At 36.7% G+C, this 19,939-nt stretch overlaps 1 protein-coding gene and 1 long non-coding RNA gene across 2 annotated transcripts in view; one reads left to right on the forward strand and one right to left on the reverse strand.

The window, feature by feature from the left end:
* LOC107755892 (LHFPL tetraspan subfamily member 3) overlaps positions 1-19,939 on the reverse strand; it is a 50,460-nt gene that overhangs the window by 20,795 nt on the left and 9,726 nt on the right. The gene's annotated exons all lie outside the window — the stretch shown is intronic.
* LOC107755901 (uncharacterized) overlaps positions 1-19,939 on the forward strand; it is a 32,159-nt gene that overhangs the window by 5,704 nt on the left and 6,516 nt on the right. The window contains exon 2 of the long non-coding RNA XR_001641748.1: positions 13,452-13,665. This is a non-coding gene — a long non-coding RNA (uncharacterized LOC107755901). The remainder of the gene's footprint in view (positions 1-13,451; positions 13,666-19,939) is intronic.

A 19,939-nucleotide genomic window follows, 5' to 3' on the forward strand; every position in this document is an offset into this window, starting at 1 on the left:
AACCATAATGTGCACTTCCTCTAATGTTTTCTAAATTATATAGTGAAAAAAGATAAATGGAATGGCACCACGGCTCCTGTTAGGACTGCAACACACTGTTATTCTTGCTCTAATTGGTGTTACAGCTCCAGGAAACCTGATTAGTATCAGAGACCACCTGCTGAGTGGTCTACTGAAGTAATTCCAGAAGCAACTCTGCCATGCCCCTCGGAGCGTGCGTTCACATGTACGTAACCCTCCCATCCACTTGACCCCCACGCTCGACACGTGAATGAATCCGACCGAGACTAATTGTGCAACACTGCATCTGCACATAGCCGCTTCGCAGAAAACGGGAGGGCAGAGAAGTGTGCGGTTTCCATGACAACTACCGAAGAGGTGGTTTTCAAATACCAGGCTGCATGCGAACTAAGCTTTGCGCATCTGAGGAGGTCAGCTGTCAACGTGTATGTCTGTGATAGCATGTTCCTTCTGTACCGAAACCAAAATAAACAGGACTTTTTGAACGACCTTTAAAACAAATGATGTAAGAACGTGTTGTTTCCTTTGACGGCAAAAGCAAGAATTTTATGCATAATGCGGTCCCACTTTATATTAGGTGGCCTTAACTATTACGTACTTGCATCAAAAAATAAGTACAATGTACTTATTGTGTTTATATTGTATTGCAAAACACTTTTCCTGCGATTGAGGTGGGATGTGGGTAAGGTTAGGGACAGGTTTGGTGGTATGGGTAGGTTTAAGGGTGGGTTAAGGTGTAAGGGATGGGTCAACACAATGTAATTATAAATGTAATTACAGAAATTAATTCCAGATGTAATTACATGCATGTAATTACATTTTTTTTTTAATATAAGTACAATGTAAAAACATGTACACAATAACCAAATGATAAATTTAAAGGTAAGTAGTTAAGGCCACCTAATATAAAGTCGGCCCCATACTGCACCTTCAGTCATAGTAGTTAAAGGGATAATTCACCCAAAAATGAAAATTCTGTCATCATTTACTCACCCTCCACTTGTTCCAAAACTGTATGAGTTTCTTTGTTCTATTGAACACAAAAGAAAATATTTTGAAGAATATTGGTAACAAAACAGTTGACGGTAGCTTTTGACTTAAATAGTATGGGAAAAAAATACTATACCGTCAACTGTTTGGTTATTAAAGGGGTCATATGATGCGATTTCAATTTTTCCTTTCTCTTTGGAGTGTTACAAGCTCTTGGTGCATAACGAAGATCTGTAAAGTTGCAAAGACTAAAGTCTCAAATCCAAAGAGATATTCTTTATAAAAGTTAAAGGGGTCATCTGATGCAAAATTCACTTTCAAGTTGTTTGAACATAAATGTATGTTGGAAGTGTGTGTACACATCCTTCCTATAATTATAAAAAAAAAAATTTAAATCCCTATTTTAAAATCCCCTTTCTCAAACCAGGCTGTTCTGAGATTCCTGTCAGAATGACGTAGTTCTGTACAGGCCGAGGAGAAACAATAATGTACAGTATGTGGAAAATAATGTGTTTTTTTAACCTTAAACCGCATAAACGCATTTCATTACACCAAATACACAAAATAATGTTCTTTTTAGCAGCATCATATGACCCCTGTAACATTCTTTAAAATATCTTCTTTTGGGTAAAATATACCTTTTAAGAGAGAGTTTATAGAAGAATAAAAAATCTTTCATTATGTACTCACCATGTCATTCTAAGCCTTTCGATTCAAGGACCAGAAGTATTTTTTTTGTTGTTGTTGTCATGGTTTTTGTCTATACAATGAAAAGTCAGTGGGGTACAGATTAGTGTTGTCTGATTTTCATTGTATGGACAAAAAAGTTCATCCCCAAATATTTCATTTTTGATATGTCCTGGTCACATTTAACCATTGTTCAGCATTGTTTTTGCGGGTGTAATTCATTCTTTTAAATAGGATTTCACATGAACAGGAATTTTCAAGCAAGGGCAAAAAACTTGCCCTGGCAGATTTTACGAGTTCGGGTTGGTTTCACAGTGTTGACCAACAGAAAGCAACTTTGTTTGAAAGGGACTTCTGTTTGAGCTGTAATGCATACATTCCTACACAATTGACAATAGACAATGAACCTTTTTGGCCCACAAAATATTGATAATGTGATTGCAACTTCAGTATAAACTTCATCCTTTCTTAGGATCAGGCAGTCTACTACTTCCTATCACTTGCCTGGTATTTATGAGATCAATCTAAAAGTTCATTCTCGAGGCAATGTGGTCCATTTTCATCTTTTCTCTGCTCCTTTGACCACCTTTGTCCTCTTTAACTCCACCATGCTTTATTTCCATCCCACTTGAACTGTTCAAATGGTCTATTTCTCTCCCACTTGAACTGTTCTTTTTGCAGTTGTTAGATCCTTGTTCTTTGCATTATCGACTCTTCTGTTCATGCCATGCTGGACTGAGAGATAACCGAAGGGGGAATTCACTAAGAATGAATTGCACACGCTGATAGCGCTGTTTATTTGCGTGTACTGTCTGCGTTGTTTTAGCATCCGATTCATAATTTAGGAATTATGCAAATCGGCTAACGGACAAATGTACCCACAACATCTGTGTTGAGAGCAATCCACGCCCAACAGTTTCCCATGCATACTGCAGGTTGGTTCTGAGAGCTAGATTGTGGAGGATGCAGCAGTTCTGGCACACTTTTCTGGGGCTGTACAGCATCACCCCACCACTGCAATACAGCCACTCTTTGGCTCATTAAAATGTTTGTGCTTTGCTACACCACATATCTGGATATAATCCCTGTGATAACTCTTTTCTCCATCATTTGATCTATTACTGCTGCCTAGAAAATGTACACAAGTATCTATTTTTAATGAAATTGTTTAGGCCTGCCTTCCCTTATTTATTTATTTATTTTTTTCCTGATATTCTCTTTTTATAACGGCATTTATTTTAATGGGTTCTCTATGTCAGCTACAGGGTTCTGAGGTCCAAATGGTTTTAAAACATTCAACTTATTTGTGAATACTATTTTCCTATGTGTTGGAAACCATTAAGTGTTTGAAAAGGTACTGTCAGGACCAGAGTTTTTTTGTCCCACTAAACCCTAAAAAAAAAAAAATTTTGTGATATATTAATGCATTTATCTTAGGGTTTTAAACAAAGGGGTCAGCAAAGGTTCTTTGTCGAACAATACACTCTAAAAAATGCTGGGTTGTTTCAACCCAACTTTGGGTAAAATATGGACTAACCCAACCATTGGGTTAAATTTTTACATTAAATTTTTAACCCAAAAGTTGGGTTAGTCCATATTTGACCCAAAGTTGGGTTGAAACAACCCAGCATTTTTTAGAGTGTAGCGCAATGAATTGGCAGTGGACAAGGCAATGGATGTAAATGTAGTTAAGTGAAAAACTAGATCATCATTGTTGGTTCGGAAAGGAAGTAGATGCTCAATATGTCATACAGTCTTATGGTAATAGCTCAGGTCTCCAGAATTGAATTCGTCTTCAATAAATCTCTCTTTGCACTGGCAGCCGTAAGTGTTGTAAGTTATTACTGATATTAACTGGAGCCTTCTAATGTGTCCCTCTACATTTGCCAAGTCACAAACCTTTGGTTAATGCGGCAAGTAATAACAATAGCCCATTTTGCATTATTAGAGCGCATCTGATATATTGCTACATTTCATAACTACAGTTGTGGTAGTCATTGGTAATTGTAAACCTCCAAAGTAAATCATGAAATATGCAAAATCTCTAGTTTGAAATCCACCATGCACTATACCAGCGTGCACCTAATTATGCATATCATCTTCTATAATCTATGAGGTTTTAAATGATTCATTCCAGGCTTCAATTTTAATTAGGTTAAGCCCATAAGCGACAAAGTCATATATTTTTTGTCAAGGTTTATATTCCATGAAAATGTAGTCTATTAAAAGACTCCATCAGGTGAGGGTAGCAAATAAATAATGGCTCTGGTGCTAATAAAAAAAAATTATTGAGTTATTAGTTCCTAATCATAACATTTAAATGTTATTTCATTTTACTGCAACTGAAAACGAATACAAAGTATAAGAATGATTTCGTGTATATGAGGGATGAAAGTAGAAAGTGCTGATAGTACTGTGCTCAGAACAGAAGCGCTGTTTTCCCTTCCCACTGAAACACTTATCTCCCCAGACACCTATACACAGGGGGACTTACTTTCCAAAATTGGCCTCACACACACTTTACTTTGCCTTTCCCTGACTGCTGATGCCCATTCCGTTCTGCTTATGTAATTATTCACTGTGCTTTCAGTGTTGACCTTCTAAGCAATGTTTAGAAGTCGTCATCAAAAATGCTCCAATACATCAAAAAAATGCATGTCTTGCCGCACAGAAATCAATGTCATTAGAGCAAGAATCAAGTTGTGTGGGGGAGAGAAATGCAGTTCATTCAATGTGTTGTAACTGGTTTCCAATGAAAAGATTGAAGGTGTGTTTTAGTGAAGAGAAAACCGTCCTCTCTGTGCTCTTCAAAAATCTCTCTGACGACATCCAGCACCATGGGCTTTTACGCTGTCATTTCTAAAGCTGTCTTTAAGGTTTCGTCCTGCCTGCTTGATTTAATGTGCTAACCGTAGAGGTCAGTTTATCCTTCTCATCTGAGCCACAGCGGCTCTTTTCGGCCTCCACTAGGTGAGAGATTTCTCTGCTCCACAGAGCATCAGCCTTGTAATTTATTCTGACAGCACACTGATACGCTTGCTAATGGCCTCTGGTCTGGCTCAGACAAACTCAATCCATTATTATGTATTGATTGACAAGGACACTGAAAAGAAGGGCATTGTGTGGGTTTGGAAAGAAGCGGGTTTACAATGTGTGCTGTGAGGCGGTGTTCTGTTGGTCAACAGTGGCTTCAATACCACGACTGAGGTGCCCTTGAGCGAGGTGACCGAGCCCCCAACTGCTCCCCGGGCGCCGTAGCATAAATGGCTGCCCCCTGCTCCGGGTGTGTGTTCATGGTGTGTGTGTTCACTGCTGTGTGTGTGCACTTTGGATGGGTTAAATGCAGAGCACTAATTCCAAGTATGGGTCACCATACTTGGCCACATGTCACGTCACTTTTTTTTAACATTTACAGTTTTCTTATCTTTTAGGCTCAAATCGTTGCATTCTGCATCGTTGCCACAAGGGGTGCTATATTGAGTATTTGTGTAAACAGTCTTCTACGTTCAGTTTTCTCTTTCTGGTCAACAATTTTGCTGGGTGAGATAGTTTAAGTTAGTTAAATGTTGACATATTTAAAGTTAGCTACCTGAATCCAGCTTGTTAACACCCCTGGCTTGGCATGTTGCCCCCTCAAGTACTGAGTTTTAGGGTTAGTAACGCAACAATGCACATTAAGTAAGTTTTGACGCTCATATTTATTCCTATTTATAAGTGTAATCAGAAATGCATGTAAAAAATTGTATTCATATATAAATTTTTTATTCAAAAAGTAAATTTATTCATCATATTCATCATAATGAATAAAAATTTTCAAATTCTTAAAAAAACAAAAAACTAAGTAGTTTGGCATAAGCCTCTATTATTGTGTTATTAAAAGAAAAAGAAAAAATATCCACAACATCAGTCATGTGGTGTGACCAATATACAGAAACATGCAGAATAAATTTAAAAAAAGAAAAGAATAGAAATTATGTAATAGAAAAGGCCCTGCAGACCCTCAAAACTGTGTGTCAAGGTGAATAAATCTCTTAAGATATCAGATAATTTGTACTTTTATGATAAGGCAAGTTTAGCTCAGCTTGTAAAATAAATGATTATTAATATCTGTTAAAAAATACCTTGAAATATATAAAAATAATGATTTATGATATGTACACTCACATGTATTCATGGCGTAAGGAAAAATTACACCATATTTTACATCAAAATGTAGACATTTTTAAATGTGTACTTTTGTTGAAAATGATGCAAAAGTTTTTCAAAACCATAAGAAATAAATACAAAAAGTACATTACGAGAACTTGGCGTGTGTTTTAAACCTGATTTTCCTTTTCTTTATCATGGAGAGTCTTATACATCATTGACTAGTGTAAAATGTGACTTGCAGTACACTGACCAAACAGTGTTTGAGCACTTGCATTTGCTTACTTGCATTTAACTCCTAATATCCTAAGCACTGGTCTGAGATATTAACTTTTGCCTAAAACACTGGAAGTACAGTATATCCTCCTAGAATGTCTTAGAAGTTGTAGTTTTGGTCAGTGACCAGTTTTGAGGAATGAGTCAGGGAGGAGGCGGATAGGACACTTTGATCACGGCTGTGGCTTCAGAAGCAGGTTTTATCTGCGAGGGGGTGGATGGATTGTGAGGCCGAGGTTCTACACATCGAACAAACTAGGAATGACCATCACTGGCACATACATAATATCAAAGGGTCTGGGAGAGATGAGCAAAGCATGAAACTGTCTAAAGACGTGCAATTCTCTCAGTCTCCCACTGGACCTGCTGCTGCAACAAAAGCAGAGGCTCAGATTGGCTTTCAAGTACTAACATGTAGGTAAATATAAAGTGCAAGCCCACACATATCGAATCACTCCTCAGTCTCTCATGGTTTCCATGTTTCCATGAGTTCCCATGTCCTAGGGCATGATTTTCCGTGGCTTAAAATACTCTTATGATTTCTTTCTTACGATATGTTAGGCCTGGGCGATAAAACGGTATCGATATTTATCGATGGTACACCTTCTTCGATATCGATAGAATAATTGTTCGATATAGTGCACGATATAGGCACGTGCTATGAGTGACGCAGACAGCACACACAAACACGAACACATGCTGAAATGAGTGCTGTTCCTGCCTGTGATGAGGAGATTGTGAATAAAGAATGAATATTAGTCGAATTTAAAATACACATTTGCATTTGAATGTTAGGTGTGCATCAGGGAGCGTCATCAGTGGCGCGCGAGATGCGGTGATAATGATGTAAGTGACGTTGTTGCATTTTAATGTTTTATAAGTCTAGCCCTCGAGACGCGCCGCTGCTGCGTTATTCATTCAAAATATAAGAGAAATATAGAAGATCTTGAAGGGGTTAAAACCGAAACAAAGCCATTCACACAGAACGCATATTCAGCGCATTTTTAGATGGACAAATATGACTGCTGCACTCGCGTCTCAGAGAAGAGATGTATAGAAAGCCATGCAAAGTTAAAACAGTTTAAACTTTTAGAAAACACGTCACGAATTTGTGGAAGCTTATTCATTTTCACTGCATCTCTTATGTTTTTAAATGCAGTCTGTGTGAATGGCGCTTCGGCTCTTTGGATTAAGCAATGCATAAATACATTGTTTTTTTTCATAGTTGTTTATGCAATTTACGAAATTATATTTGATTTTTATGAGTTAATTTAGATGTAATGCACGTTTTTATAGTTACTTCCTTGCGTTGACAATTTAAACGCGCTGCATTATTTTGCTCATTGCGCCCTCCAGTGGCCTCGGGAGACAATTAGACCTATACAATAAAGACCTATTTAATCTGCATATAAAACATTAGAAATTAGATATTTGTTTAATTTTTATTGCGTTTGATTGTATAAACAAAAAAATATTTGTTGTTTGTCTCAGTAAATTGTGTTAATTATAAATACAGTGGTTAAATAAAAAAAAAAAAATTCTATTGCTTTTTGTTTTAAAAAAGGTTGTAAAAATGTCAATAATTATCGATACCGAGCGATATGTACGATAACGATATGGATAATGCACTGCTAATCATTCATCCTTTTCATTCATATTTTATTCATATTTTCTCCTCTATCGACAGCTTTTGTGGCATAACCACAAAGAATAATTTATCCTGGGGGGGGGGCTAAATTATAGTACAGTAAATATTAAAAAGCAGTTACACTAAGATGCTTGCAATGGAGTTTCACTGAGGCGGTGTTTAATATACTTTCGTACTTCATTGGTTTGATCAAAAATACAGTAAAATTGTGAAATATTATTACAATTTAAACTTTTTTTTTATTTTGACATGATTTTTTTATTTATTCCTTTGATTGCAAAGCTGAATTTTCAGTATGCATTATTCCAGTCTTCATTTTTTTTTTTTTTTTTTTTTTTTTTTTTTTTTTTGCTTGTCTCTTGCATGTTTTCTTCTTCCCCTTCTTCCCGTGAAATTTTGTCTGCCACCCACCCAGCATGCAATTCGAACATCAGTTGGGCGACAAGGCACTAAGCCTCTACAGGCATGTTGTGAGTCTATTATCAAGACCCTAGGTGTTGAAATCATGAGTCTAATAGATTGCCGTCAATTGCATTTTACCATCTGTATACATGTTGAGGTTTACAAGATTGTCATTGCAAAGGCAGCTAGATGGAAAAATCTTCAAGAACCTATTGTCACATTTCCTCGGGGGTTTCAAAAGCTGGAAGTTTGGAAGTGTTTCAGATTCGTGGCTTTTGAGAGTCATATTTTAACTGCACTACTGTTCAAAAGTTTTAATAATAAATTAATCCTTTATCATTCTAAAATGCCAATTTGGTGCTCAAGAAACATTTCTTATTAACATTTAAAACATCTTATAAACATTTCTTATGTTGAAACAGTTGTGCTGCTTAATATTTTTTTGTGGATACATAACGCATTTTTTTCAGGATTCTATGATTAATAAATGCTCAAAAAGCAGCATTTATTTTAAATACCATATAGAAGAATCACCTAGAGTGGCGAAAATGTAATAATTCATAAAACATAAATCAAATACTATTTCAATATTAATAGCTAGAAAACTATTTAGAAATTTGAAACTAAAATATAATATAATGAAGCTTGTTATAGCTTAATAATGTTATCATATTCACATTTAAATGAAAAATCCAAAATATGTTTAAAATATCATGTCTATATATATACTTAGTGTTAATGAATGAAAATAATTTGCCGTTGTTTTACTTTAAAATCTAATGTTAATGTTAATATAAACAAGTCTAAGGTTATGCATTTTATTTTCAGAAATAAAATATAGTAAATCTATGATAATGGCCATGGGATCAGGTCAAAAAACTAAAAAAAAAAAAAATTTTTCGAATCAAATAATGATGCTGAATTTGCTGCATAGGATGTTCACATTTGTTATTGGAGAAGGTACTACAATTCTTTCCTCCATGTTTGCTTGTTTCCATGCTTTGGTCTGTAATCTTCTGTTGCCTTGCACATTTTCTCTGAGTTTCTTTTTTTTTTTTTTTACAGAAAACAAAGCTTTCAGAAAGAACAGTGCAGTCAGAGATCATTGTGTTCTTGTATTTGTTCTCTGCTGCAGGTGCACAAATGTGTTTATGGGTTCGCATTTTAAGTGCTCAGCCAGATTTCGCTGTCAGTCTTTTCACCTTCATTCTTTAGAGACTCTAAAGTCTCTTTCTTTCCCAGTCCTAATTAAACACACATCATGCGTAATTAAACAAGCTCATGTTTGAAGAAAGAACCACAGAAAGGTGAAGCAGGAAAGTTGGCGATAAATGTAGCTCCAGCGCTCAGGAAAGCAGAATTAACAGGAAGCCCAAATTGAAGAGCTCAAAATGAAAATCAAATTAATTTCATCCTAACCTCCACTTAACTGTGATAACCCTAGATAGTGACAGACTGCATAATGCATCGCTTTTAGCTATTTATTCCAAAGCTGATGTCCAAGTCTCTGCGCCGGTTTGAGGACACATCCTCTGAGATTTCTGGCAGCCGTTGCTGGTATTTTTAAACTTCTGTTTACAAAGGAAATAAATTTGGCCATTGCTTGTTTAGGCTTGATGTGTTATTGTTTTTTTTATTGATTATGGCAGGATGGAAAAAATCTATTTTCTCTCAGCTAATGATAATTCCCATTTGCAGACATTATAAAATAAGCTTGTCCTACGCACATTTACAGCTTCATAATTAGTTTTCTGTCATGTCGTCTCACACTTTACTCAACTATCAGCTGCAAGACTATTATCCTCTAAGATTGTAGTTACAGTACAATCCCAAAAATTCAGTTCTTACACCAACTCAACCCAGCTATACAAGAATGAATTCCTGACAATGTCAACAAACAACAAGGATGTGTCTGCGGTAGTTTTTGTGGGGGAAAGAGCTGAAAAATGGTTTGGAGAGACGTGGGCAGCAGTGAGCTGACACTTTGATGGCTTGTTGGGTATTTTTTCCTAATTGACTTCACTTCCCACTGCCTCGCCCTCCATTTGCGCTGTTTAGTCTCACAGTTTCAGTGGCTATTGCTCATTGCTTTTCTCGTTAGATAGGGAACACACTTGGAGACTTGGTCAGCCAGATTTTTAAAATGAGGTTTTAAGACTTATTGTAGCATCTGCGACTTTTTGTTGCAGACTAGGTGCACACCATAGCTACTGTCTTGCTAGTAGTGTGCAGCTTTGTGACGCTTCGAAACCTTTGTGAATCATTTGAATCGAAACAGTGGTTCAGAGTGCGTATCAAACTGCTAAAGCCACGTGACTTCAGTAAATGAGGCTTCGTTACGTCATAACCGTTTCAAAACGTTTCGAAATTTATATGGTTTGCCGTTGGGAGCGATCTCTGTGAACTCATGAATCATGCAAATTCATTGAGATCGCCTCCCAGCGGCAAACCATTGAACCAGCGTTTAAGGATTTGACCTAATCTCGGATCAGTTTTATCAATTTGTAGACATTTTTAATGAGACTTTTGTGTAATTAAAAGGATGAGTAGTAGTTAATGTATTATACTTTCAAGAAAACATTTGCAGTGGGTTTGGAAAAGCTGTTTTTATGCATGCGTGTGGTGTTGAGCACTTCGAAACGGTGAATCATTTTGCGAAATAATTGGTTCAATTGATTTGAAACTTCGAAAAGGTTTGTTTCTTCCATCACTAGTGTGCGCCCAGGCTCAATTCATACATAGTTTACAATACCGACCTCTGGTACCTTGGTATCAATAATAATTTGATGTAAATATTTCACTTATTAATCTATTTTTTAAATACATTTAGTTGCTTTTAGGGAAATAAAACTATAGTGTTGAGTTTGGCGATTTATTTGGTTGACGCGTAATTAAATAATATGACAACCTAACCCTGATGGTCTTCTCATTAATGTTTATGCAAAAATGTTATGATGATATGCCGTAGCCTACTTGATAAGTTTCAATGATAACTATTGAGAAGTTTGAAAGAAAAACTTCATGTTGGCTTGACAAAGCTTTGTCTTAAAAAAAAAAAAAAAATGTAAAGTTTGACAGTTTGAAGGGATAGAGTGGCAAATAAATTATGATAGATAGATAGATAGATAGATAGAATGAATTTGTGCCTTAGTACCATAGACTGTAAAAAAAACATGGACGTAGTGTCCGTGACATCACCCGTAGGTTTCTAAAGAGTGTTTTTGAAGCTCAAAGTGGGCGGAGCCGGCCATCGCCATCTTGGCAGCGCGTCACTCCCGGATAATCAAAAATGGGCAAAGAGGCGGGAACTGGTTGCTGAAACCACGCCCACCTAGCTCGACGCCGGTGACAGCAGCGGCAATCCACCTGCCACTCAAGTGGCCACGCCCTTAATTATGCAGAACTTTAAGGCTTAATATAATTTAAACAGATGAGTTATAAAAAAATTCACCCCCTCACAGTTGTCATGAAGGGCAAAATTAGCTATATAGACCAAAATAATTTTTTGAACCAGGATGTAAACATGTTTTTTTCTGCTGTAAAGTTGGGCATTTTAACATGGGGAGTCTATGGGATTGACTCCCTTTTGCAGCCAGCCTCTAGCGGCCAGTTGACGAATTACAGTTGAAGTCACTTCCGTGTTGGTTTCACGAGAGAGACTGGAAGGTTGCCGCTTGCTTAGTACAGCATAATGTCCTAGCAACCACACCCTAGTGTGTGCAATTAAAAGATAAAAGATAATCTTCATTATTAATGCAGTTTACAACCTATTTTAAAAAGCAGAATGACGTTAAGACTCTTTAATGACATGGAAACTAAAGAAGGCTAATCGGTGATCATGATACACTAGCAACAGATAAACAAAGGTAATGCCATGCCAACCTTTCACTGGAGCAGGTCAGTCAAAGCTAAAAGCAGTGCAGATCTTCACAGAACTGGTTGATGTTAGCAAATAGCAACGTCTGCGTGTGCTTTCAATCATCAATTTAGAATGAGAAATGTGGTCAGCATGGGCACACAGTCTTAGTCAAGATTAGCTAATAGTCGCTAAGCGAAGCGGCAAGCGAGAGCCAGTTTTCCTACGGCTGCGCTAATGACATTAACTCCAGATACACAAGCTAATCAATCCACTAAAGACTTTGGCCAAGCCATCAACCACAATTAAGAGACGACAAACTCCATCCAGTGTGTGCTGATGCATTTTTTAAGTATCATAATTAGTTTGAGCCATACGTTTTGAAAGTGACTTTGAGTTGAAATTAGCAGACCCCATGTGCTCATCAGTACGCCGCAGAGATCAAGTCGAAGAGGATTAAAGCATGCGTGTTAATGGAGCACGGGTATTTTTAACCACTAAGTGCTAATCTCTAATGCTGGATTTCTGATACGTGACTAGCTGAGGACTGATTCATGCTGCATGTTGGAGTTCAAGGCTATTATGGCTAGCTAAACAATTGTTTTTCAAGAGTCTTTGATAAATAGAAAGTTCAAAAGAACCACATTTATTTGACATTTTTGGTAACAATGTAAAAGTTTTGATTATCACTTTTGATAAATTTTTAATGCATCCCTGCTTAATACACTGTATTAATTTCTTTTAAAAAAATCTTACTGAGGCCATACTTTTGAATGATAATGTATCAATATATCTTTCGGCAAACAAATAAATCACAATTAAAAATAAATAAATGAATAAAAAATTTATATAAATTAACAATGAAAGAATTCAATGAAATAATATATTTCCATGTTATTTTGTATTTATTTAATGACATATTTAATGATTGACTTAACACATTTTGATTACTTTATTTATTAATCTTATGATTTTTATGTTCATGTATGTGTGACTTAGTGAGTCTGCTTCCTTCTCACAATATAGATTTTTTTCATATTATGGCAAGAAAACTTTTCATGTTATACATGTTACATTTCTCAATGTTTTTGCCATATAGCATACTTTGTTTCCTGTTGCTGCTAGTTCAATTTCAATGTAATTTTCCTAAATAATGTCATTCTGTCAGGTACACATGCATGCACACATTCTCACACAATGAACAAAGGTGACACACTTTTCCTGGAGCTCATTTCATTTTTGCTGTTTGTGTCAGTATGAACCCACACCTACGTCTTTCTCTATTTATCTTCCCTGTTCTCACTGGCTTTCCCCACAGTACACGATAGTTAAACATAGTTAGTGCTGGAACAGGCACATCTGGGTCCCAAAGGGTCTCATCATTACTGTCGCTGATTTCTCTGTATCTCTTCATTGGTTTTCCAGGTAAGCACCCCACTGTCCAAACAGCAACTAGCAGCAATAACATCTGCTCCCTGTGGAGCCTACATGAACCATGCAGAGGGTTTGATGGCATCAAACCTTCACACTTCCCTCAAGGGACAGCAGTCGATTTCTGAGAGATTGGTCTTCAGGATGAACTTCTGAGGAAACCCACCAACCAGCCAATTACGGTGATTACAGATTGAGTTTTTGTGAGGTGACGAGCGTGACGCCTTTCATACGATAATGTCTTTCATCTACCCGTTTCTGTGCTCTTGAATTTAAATGACATTTGATGTTGCATTTGGTATAGTCTATTGAAAATTCAATCTAAAACTATAATTTACCATTTGAATAAGGCTGATTAGACACTTATAAATGCAATTGTTAGAGTTAAACTCAATACATGAAACACCTGGGCCATGAACTAGGCTTATATTTGAGTTTAATATGAAAAATGTGTTCTAAGACCCTTTTTTGCTCTTTTTAAAGACCCCATGAAATGGTTTAACGATGCTAATTTCTTTCCTGTTGAGACATTTTTCCATTTGAAACATGATTTCGAAGGGCTTATCCTTTGTTTAAATGGCAAATAGCTTTTATAGTCCTTTTGCAGCCCCAAAAAAACACCCATATTTTGCTAGTTGGTGGACGGTGGTGTGTCCTCAGTATATAGTTATTATTACTCTAGCACATAAATTTGCCTGAAAGCTAACAGACATGTACTAAACTCCAGTTTTGAAATCAATAGGTTTTTAATATTAAAATGGCAGTCAAATATGCCATGGAACCCACTGTAGGCTATTCATTTTTCTCTCTCTTTCAGCTTTCTGAGCCATCAGTCCATCATTGATGTCATTCGCAGACTGCGTCTTGTGGTTTAGATCAAACAGATGTTCCCTGTCCTCAGCCAAGTCAGCTGCTCACACTTAACTCTAAAGAGGCACTTTTAATTATAGCATCCTCTCATTTGTAGCTACCAATCATGTTCTACACCACAGGCTTGTTATATGTTATGAAGATAAGGATTACAAACATAAATCATTGCATAGTAAATAGTAAAGATATTTTACGTTGGTACCTGGGTTTCCTTGCACGCTAAATAAAAACCACACCACCAGGTGAACACCTTATACTTTAAAACATGTTAATTGTTTTAAAGGGGTCCTATTATGCTCTTTTACAAAGTCTTGATTTTGTTTTGGGGGTGTACTAGAACAGGCTCTCATACTAGGTTGTTCGAAAAACACATTATTTTTCACATATTTTACATTATTACAACACCTCTCTCCCCAGTCTGGCATGAACGGCTCGAATAGTTCCTGTATCGAATGGAGGGGAGTTCAAGGCTATTATGGCTAGCTAAACAAAGCTTGTTTGCTATTTTATTACACTGTCCTCCACACGTGCACTATTAGGATTCGCAGTTGACATAGTACACTACATACTGTTCACTTGTTTTTTAAATGGCTAGTCCTTGAGTTTCAAGTGCAGTGTAGAGTGCGTATTTGCGCTATGGTTAAGTAAGCACCATTATTATTATTATTATTATTATTATTGGTTTGTAGTACTTAAGATTAGTGATTTGACCAAACCCATGCCCTTGAAAGGATCGATGTCTGTGCAATGAAAATCAATGGGGTCTAAGTGTCATAAATAATAAAACATTTGTGCTGTTTAATATATATTCTATTGAGGAAAAACAAATCATGTGCATGACTTCCTTATTTATTGATTTTTTAACTTGTTCATGGCGATTTTTAGCTTGAGTGGGTGTAACAAATACTTGCTGTGTTTATAATATAATATAATATAATCAGTGTTGGGGAAAGTTACTTTTAAAAGTAATGCATTACAATATTGCGTTACTCCCTAAAAAAGTAACTAATTACGTTACTTAGTTACTTTTTATGGAAAGTAATGCGTTATATTACTTTTGCGTTACTTTTTAAATATAAGCAGGGCTTGATTGTTTTTAATTTAAAAGTTCTATTTATAGCAAATATAAAAGCCCTTTCACACCAAAAAGTCTAAAGAATAAACCTCAGGCTGAAGGAAAAGTAAATTCACGTCTGTACAGTAGAACGCAGGAGAAGAAACACTCTTCAGCAATAAAAAAACAATGAAGCACAATTGTTAGTTTATCTAAAGTCATTTTTGCTTATTAGTATGGTTGTACTGGATCATCAAAGGTCAGCAGCAAAGATATTGGTTAATAAAATGGGATTAGATACATTTGTGTTATTTAACATATTTAATTATTGCAGGTTTGCGTCATATTCTGAGTTTGCATTTCACTGTTTTAATTCATTTTGATGAATACTAAATCTGTTTTTTGTGAGTGGGATGAATTAATGCACATTCACATTTAGTCTAGAACTACAGTAACATCATGTTCACACAGCGCACACAACGCCTCTGTACTCCCGATTTCTCCCAATATGGGGACAGGAGAGCTGTTAGTCAATAAATGGGAAAACAAAGTAACTGGCATTACTTTTTTGAAAAAGTAACTCAGATATTTTCTTGTAAATTAAAAAAGTAATGCGTTACTTTACTAGTTACTTGAAAAAAGTAATCTGATTACGTAACTCGCATTACTTGTAATGAGTTACCCCCAACACTGAATATAATCGCATATCACCTGCTGTCTCTCAGCATAAAAAATATGAGGAAAAAAGCACCTCATTTTCTCACTCCCACAAGTGCAAGATTCGTCTGCTCTCGGATATGATTCACACATGTGCTAAATAAAGATTCAATATTTTCAGAAAACTGTGAGATCTTTGTTAACAATGCTGAAACCCCCAGAAAATTAAAAATGAGAGGAAAAAATAGCTAATTAATGGAGTTCATGAGGTCAACTTAATAATTAGAATTTAAGTGAAAAGTCTGTTAAATTAATGGTACAGTTTTTGTTTAGCATGCAAGAGAACATTTTTATGATATTTTTATTATACATTTTAAACATAACATATAAATTGATAAAATTGTTAATTATTGATTTTAAATGTTTATCTTTTAATTTATCCATGGAAGAAAATATAAATGCACAATTTCTGATATGAATGTCTGATAATATGATGGTATCAGATGGCAATACCATGGTATTTTGACTTACACTCAAAAAAATTGTGCTAAATAGCACTAAAAGTGGTTCATTGGTTCATAATCATAGGGGAACCACTTTAAGTGCTATATAGCAAATATTTAAAGGTGCTATACAGCATCTTTTTCAAATGGTGCTATGTAGAACCATAAGAGGAACCTCGTTCTCCTCCTTAGATTTTAGATATGTTCCTCCACTCTCATATGTTTGCTAAAAATTGGAATTTACTACAATGGCAAAAGCTGTTTTGAATCACTTTTATGCTTTTCTGAGGTCAAAAAGTCTTGTGTGGGGGCCCTGGAATATTTCCTTATAGGGCGGCCTTGGGGGCAAAAAGGTTGAGAACCATGTTAACTTCAGGAAATATACTGTAATTTAATGTTGCTTTTTTAACCCCTCTCTTTTAGAGAGTTAGAGAACTTTTAAACAATTATACAGGGGCTTAACAGGTTCTTTGTATGGCAGCAGTGGTATAGCACCTTAACCACCCCGAAGAACCGTTGAAGAACCATACTGGACTTAACAGGTTCTTTATAACAGTAGCGTTGCTATATAGCACCTCAACCACCCCAAAGAACCGCTGAAGAACCTATTTTTTTTGGTGCATATATCATGGCACTAAATGAATACCATATTATGATGATATCATATATGATACTCCAATATCCATTAAAGGGGTCATATGATGCGATTTCAAGTTTTCCTTTCTCTTTGGAGTGTTACAAGCTGATTGTGCATAGATAAGATCCCTGAAGTTGCAAAGACTAAAGTCTCAAAACCAAAGAGATATTCTTTATCAAAGTTAAGACTCTGCCACGCCCCCCTAAAACGGCTCGTTCTAACACGCCCCCACATATTTACCTCACTATGTGGAAATATTTTCATAATGCCACCCAAATGTACACGCAAAGAAAGAAGGCGTGGTTTCAGTAACTGCCAGTTAGTGTTGAAGCACTAGGACCTCAGTACTTGTTTGTAAGTGAACGCAGAGAACAGTAAAGCATTTGTTATATTACTGCAGATAACTGGATGTATGGAGCAAGTAGAGAGACCGATAGAAGAGTGGGCGTTTTATTGGAGGCCAAGAGTGAACTGAATGAGTCAGTCATTCAGTATGAAATACAGTCCGTTATCAGCTCTCCATTCACTGCTTCCATTAGTGCCTCTGTGGAGCTCCTAACCCTCGGCCATTAATGGTCACTATGTATGTATATGTCCATATGTTATGGGATTTTGTAATTGCTCTCAGAAGTGACAAATCCATCATCGTACCTCAGACAAGCCATTCAGTCTGATTTTCGCCTTCTGCTATTGAGCCTTGTGAAGTTTTGTGAGTGTTTGTGACAGTTTCATTTGCAGTGTATCATTTAAATATTAACTTCTGGTCGATTCCATTAACACGTCTTTTGCTCTGTACTAGGACATTCACACTGCAGGTCTTCACAGTTGTGATTTTATGGTTGGTAATTGTCAATGCAGTGCTGTCTGAATTTAACAAATTACAGTCTGGTGTGACCCACTAGGGCCACCAGCACTGACTGTGCTCCTTCAAGACAGTGAGAAGTAAACAGTAACAACATTAGTTTCTCATTACCCACATACATGCTGTTCTGAGGAGAGTTTCACCCGATCAATGAGCCATTAGAAATCCAAATGGGCTTTTTATTGCTAACTGCTAATCCTATAGGTTCCATCTCATAAAGGCTGTTTAGACAGTCCTGTGAAACATCCATTCAGATCTCACCTGTATGAGAAGCATAAAGGTTTCAAAGAACATTGTACTAATGGCGCTTTTCCACTGCGTGGTACGACTCTGCTCGGCACGGCTCAGTACAGCACGGCTCGGCTCGGTTTGCGTTTCCACTGCAGTTTAGTATCGCTTTAGAGTGGGCAGGATTATTCACATGTCGTTATAGTTGCACCGCCTCTACTGCAGCGACTCCTGAAAAACGTTTTCATTCCGCGTCGCCCCTTCAAGCTCTCGCTGGATCCGCTCCTCTGCTATCAACGAGAGGAACGTCTGTACTTCCTCAACAGACAACGAAACAGCCACTTTTTGGTTGTTAAAAAAAGGTGCGCTCGTTTTAAAACAGTTGCGTTCGATCCTTCGCTGGCTGTGCTGATTTAAATCTTGTGGTTCTGTTGTTTTTGTGTCGCAAGTTCAGTGACGCAGGTAGTGACAATTCTCTCCGGCCAATCAGTGATCAGCAGAGTTTACACGTCACGTTTTGGTAACGGTACGGTTCACTTGGAACCTCAACCGGGGTGGTACAAAAAAAGTACCAGGTACTGTACCCAGTGGAAAACCCCCCAAAAGTCAACCGTACCAAGCCGTACCATGCAGTGGAAAAGCACCATAAATGGCTTCTTAATGTCTTTATAGCTCTTTCACATTTGCCTAAAAATCGATCAATCCTTTCTTCCCCAAAGCATCAGTATCAAAAAGTCATTGTTCACCCTATGTTAAATAATTAATCAGAATAGGGGGTCTAAGTAGGCTGCAGGATTCTGAGGAATGGAAGGTACTTAAGTATTTGCACTGCAGATGGATGTGTATTAACATGCCTTTTTTTGTGTGTATTGTATTGTGTAATGTGTATTGATGTGAATTAATGTTAGACAGTAAACACTATGAGAAAATTTAACTATCAAGAAACGAATCACAGCTTCACCGGCAATTAGAAAAATAACTTAATTCATTTACTCACGCTCATGTCGTTCCAAACCTGTATGACTTACTTTCTTCTGTAACACTTTAGTAAAGGGACCAATTCTCACTATTAACTATTTGCTTATTAGCATGCCTATTATTAACATATTTGCTGTTTATTAGTACTTATAAAGCACATATTCTGCATGACCATATTCTACATCCCTAATCCTACTCAATATTTAAACGTAACGACTACCTTACTAACTATTAATAAGCAGCAAATTAAGAGTTTATTGAGGCAAAATTCATAGTTATGGCCAGATTTACTAACCGCTTGCGCCAGCGCAAGCCGTCTTTTGGCGTTAAAATAGTACTGTCAGGATTTACTAAAGACGCGCAGTGAAGAATTAGCGCGGAAAAGGCATGGACAGTTATTTTTGTCCCTGACCTTATTTGAATATGCATTTGTAGGAGTTTCCCTTTCAGACGCAAAATGTATGTGAGGAGAGTATTTTAAATGAATCACGCAACGTGATTTACTAATGTTTGCGCTCGTCAAATTACTGGTATTTGCCCCATTATTTAACACCCAAAACAGCATGTCTGTTTTGTACCTGTGTCGTAAGTAGATCACCCGCACCTGCACCTTATTTGTGACTATGCTAATTTGTGCTGCGCTTGGTATATTGCGTTGGTCGATATGTAAATGAGATGTTGCGTCTGTGTTCT

This window comes from Sinocyclocheilus rhinocerous, unplaced genomic scaffold (genome assembly GCF_001515625.1).
Source record: "Sinocyclocheilus rhinocerous isolate Xijiao unplaced genomic scaffold, SAMN03320098_v1.1 scaffold412, whole genome shotgun sequence".
Taxonomy (NCBI): Eukaryota; Metazoa; Chordata; class Actinopteri; order Cypriniformes; family Cyprinidae; genus Sinocyclocheilus; species Sinocyclocheilus rhinocerous.